The sequence below is a fragment of the Cynocephalus volans genome, chromosome 2 (assembly GCF_027409185.1).
Source record: "Cynocephalus volans isolate mCynVol1 chromosome 2, mCynVol1.pri, whole genome shotgun sequence".
In the NCBI taxonomy this organism is placed as follows: Eukaryota; Metazoa; Chordata; class Mammalia; order Dermoptera; family Cynocephalidae; genus Cynocephalus; species Cynocephalus volans.
Window position 1 is genome coordinate 93,650,118 of NC_084461.1, and position 4,448 is coordinate 93,654,565.

A 4,448-nucleotide genomic window follows, 5' to 3' on the forward strand; every position below is an offset into this window, starting at 1 on the left:
AGACCAGATAACGTGTTTCCTGGCAGAACTCAGGGTTCTGAGGAAATGCAACACTAGGCAGGTCTTTTTAATAGGGAGAGGAAGTAATGGGAGTCATCCTGAATGTGCAGTGCTGAGCATGGACTAAAAGGAGAGAGCTGTCAGGATCCAGAAGATAAGTCCAAAAAAGGCCACTGGAAGGGTGCTGTGTAATTTGGCTAATCTGGGACATAGGGGAGGATCCTGCTCTTGTCTGACAGATATTAGAGAAAGAAGGAGAAAACATGAAGAAATATATGGTTTGCAAAACTCATTAAAAAGTTTAATTGAGAAAGAGATCAGAAGATAATGACTAAGAAGGTCAAATTTCATTAGCTTCAGATCATCCATCACTTTCATCTTCATGAATGTATTAGTTTCCTAAGGCTGCCATAACAAATTACCACAAATTGAATGGCTTAAAACAACAGAAATTTATTCAGTCACAGTTCTGGAGGCTGGAAGTCCAAAATCAAGATAATTTGCAGGGCCATGCTCTCTGAAGCTCCAGGAGAGAATCTGTTGAATGCCTTTTTCTTCTCTTTTGGTGTTGCCAGCAATCCTTGGCATTCCTTGGCTTGTAGGCTAATTACTCCAGTCTCTGCATCCATCACCACATGGTAATCTCCTTGTGTGCCCATCTCTATATCTCTTTTCTCCTTATGAAGACACCAGTCATTGGATGAGGGTTCACCCTAATCAAGTATGATATCACCTTAACTTGATTATATCTTCACAGAGTCTATTTACCTATAAGGTTATATTCATGGGTACTGAGGGTTAGGACTTCAGATCCTTTTGGAGGATACAACTCAATCCACAACCATAGTCTTTCTCCAAAGAGCTACAATGCTTCAGTGTTAGTGGTCATTCTTTCTAGGGCCTCCCCACAATCCAGAAGGTATCATTCACCAGAGGAGTAGTAACCACTTAATTCAAGGAGGCAATTGAGGAAAACTATCACTTTGATTACGAGACTAAACAGCTCCTAGAAATTTAAGATCATATTCTTATTATGCTCTTCCATTTAGAGCTTTACTGGCATCAGCATTTCCATAAAGTTTTCAGAGTTTCACCCTTGGCAATAATCCAACACATGAGCACAGCACTAAAGCATTGGCACAAAACATAAAGGACCATTGTTAGGATGAGGAGTGGCAGCTCAGGAATAAGGAAGAAAGAGAGGAGCTAATCTCAGAAGCAAAGTAAATTGCACACTATATCAATGATATCCATAATACCAAACAAAGAGAGGCTTAAAAGTCAGGTTCTTGGTTTTTAGTGTTTTGGGGTTTTTTGTTTTTTTTTTTAAAGATAGGTTCTGAACAGGATCACAACTTGGTATAGCAACTAGATATAATTAACATGTAAATATAGTTTTGATTTTGTAATTTTTCCCATCTTTAGTTTTAACACATACACACCCAAATTCCAGGTAATGCAAGGAAACTAATTAATAGATCAGTCATTGAATAAATGAAACTCAAGTTATCAATGACATCCATTGAAAATGGGCCAGTATTAATATACCCACACATCCCTGCCAACCACAGTCATCTGAGATGAATCAGTCTACTATCCCTCAACATTTAGGATGTCATCAATAATGGAAGTTTCAGAATAACATTCTTAAATGAAATGGAGACACTATTAAAATCAGGATTGGCCATTAACGATGCAGTGACATCACTCCTGAATTACAAAACTTGAAAAACTTTACAGGTTTTAGAGGTAAGAGTGGTCTCTCAACCTTTAAAATTGGATAGAAAATGACTTGATTTAAGATCTGAATCTACACATTAAATGATAATACTATAGGACCTTAGACTGACCCACCACTTTCAATATAAAGCTGACCTTTATAACTTGTTTATCGACTCATCTAAGCTAAGGCCACCAGGAATTAAGTCTCAAGCTGCTTTCTCTGACTTCATTGCCAAAAGACAGTAAAAACTTATTGTACACCTATTACAAGCCACACGCTGTTCTGTAAGCTGGTGATTCAAAAGCATGTAAGGCAAAGTCCTTACTCTGTGGAGATTACATGCTAGAGGGGTGAGGCAGATAATTATGCCTCAGTTCAGAAACAGGTGTCCAATTGGGTGTAAAAGAGATTTTCACGTTTTGACTTTTTCTCTACTATATAAGTATTTTAATATCTGAGCTAGCTCTAGTAACTAGAAGTTCTTTCTAGATTTTAACATCTTTTATAGACGACAAGAAATAAATGTAAAGATGTCACAATGTGTTTTGTAAACTATACTGGAAGGCCTCAAAAATTTACTTGTTAAAAGGCTAAACTTTTTGAAACATATTTTCATTATTTGATACTAAGAAAAAAATATTAGCAGTGGGCAATAAGCTATGAGAAAAATAGACCTGTGCACTAATCCTACAACCTCCTACATCTCCCTAGGTTCCCTCCCTTGGCTTTACTTTCATAATCTGTGATATTGAAGGTGAATTTGATCAATCATTTTTAAAGAATTGTTCAGATATTACTGGAATTCCTCAGAGAAGCTTTGGGTCTTGCAAAACCTTAATGTAAACACAACCTTTCAAATAATTTTTAAACTATTTTTTAAATATAGTAAAGCAAAAAGTGCAGTCAAATAATGTTTCACACCAATTTTTAGCCCATTAGAAACTAACTACCTACAAAATAATTTATGGATGTAGGTTAACATATGTTTGTATAGGCCTCTTAATGATCTCTGAGCATGTATTTGAACTTCTTGAAATTGAATTATTGATAAAGAAGGTTGTAGGTCTGACCTGGCCTTTCAATAAATTTGTTCCTGCCTATATGCACTTTATGAAAAATAATTTGAGCAAATATCTACTTTAGCACAAGCCTACTGTGCTCCGTTAATGGCTGCCCAGACTAGATCTACTTGGTGTAGATTCTATTCATAGAGGAACAGTCAGCTATGCAGTAACAACACATATCTTGTGATACCATAATGTGAATAGTTGTAACATTTTCTTTAAGTTTTGTAAGTTTATTGCCTTCCTTTTATATTCATGATGAAGAATGCAGACATATAAGATACTGATAAGAATCCATATTTTAAAAGAAAATTAGCCATTGTTCCATTTTCAAGTTTCTAGGTCAGTTTATTTGAAAAAAATCCTGAGGTTTCAAGAGAGCTGTTAAAATCATTTACCATTTGCACCTACTTATTGGTGTGAATCGAATTTTTTTCAATATCACGCAAGCAATGCAAAATACAAAAATAAAATTGAAGATTGAGACTATCTATCATCTATAACCCAGAGTTCACATTTTTGTGGTCATTAGAAGTGTCATTTTTCTCATTAATTTGTCTTTGTAGTGAGTAAATGTTACAAATATGAACTTTTAAAATAATTTTTCAACAACAACACTGATCTTATCTCTTTTATACATAGGGTTTTTTTTACATGATAATGATTTAGAAAGAAATTGTTTCTTTTATGAATAATGTTTATAACTGTTCTAGTAAGCGGACGTTTCTTTTCCAGAAACAGAAACCTATTCAAGCTAGCTCTATGTAAATATTACAGTGTTTTGGCAATTCCAGTTTGTCCACTCATGATGTCCTTAGCATGGCCTTCAAGGCCCTATGTAATCTCCCACCTACAAATCTCTTGGACCTCAAGTTCCACCCAGCTCCTACTGGCTTCCTGTGCTCTAGCCACACAGGTCTTCTTGCTGTTCCCTGGCACCACCCTTGTTTCTGTCTTGGTATTCTCCACTGTCTCTCCTTGGAACTCCCTTTCTGCAGCTATCAAAGTAGCCTACTTCCTCACTGCCTTCAATTGTCAAATGTCTCCTCGGAGACACAAACTTTGGCCGGCCAATACAAATACCATCGCTCTCACATACTTCCTTGGACACTCTCTATCTTTTTACCCTTCTACATTTTTCTTCAAAGCACTTCTAATTCTCCTCTTTCTCTCTCTCTCTCTCTCTCTCTCTCTCTCTCTCTCTCTCTCTCTCTCTCTTTTTCTCTTTTACTCTCTCCATGTATTCCTTCATTTTTTTTTCTTACTTCCTCCCTCCCTTTTCTCCTGCCTTCCTTCTCTTATTATTTCAGTTTCCTCTACCAATTTTTAAGTTTTATGACTGCTATGATTTGAATGTATCTCCCCAAAGTGTATGTGTTGGAAACGTAATCCCTCTGCCCTCATGAGTGGATTACTGCTGCTATCATGGGAATGGCTTTGTTACAAAAGTGAGCTTTCTCTGCTATCTTGCTCTTGCCCTCCACCATGTTAAGATGCAGCACAAAGGCCCTCACCAGATGCTGGTGCCATGCTCTTGGACTTCCCAGCCACCAGAGCTAAGTAAACTTCTTTTCTTTATAAATTACCCAGTCTGTGGTATTCTGTTATAGAACAGAAAATGGACTAGGACAATGACAAAGGCAAGAACTTTGTCTTGTTTT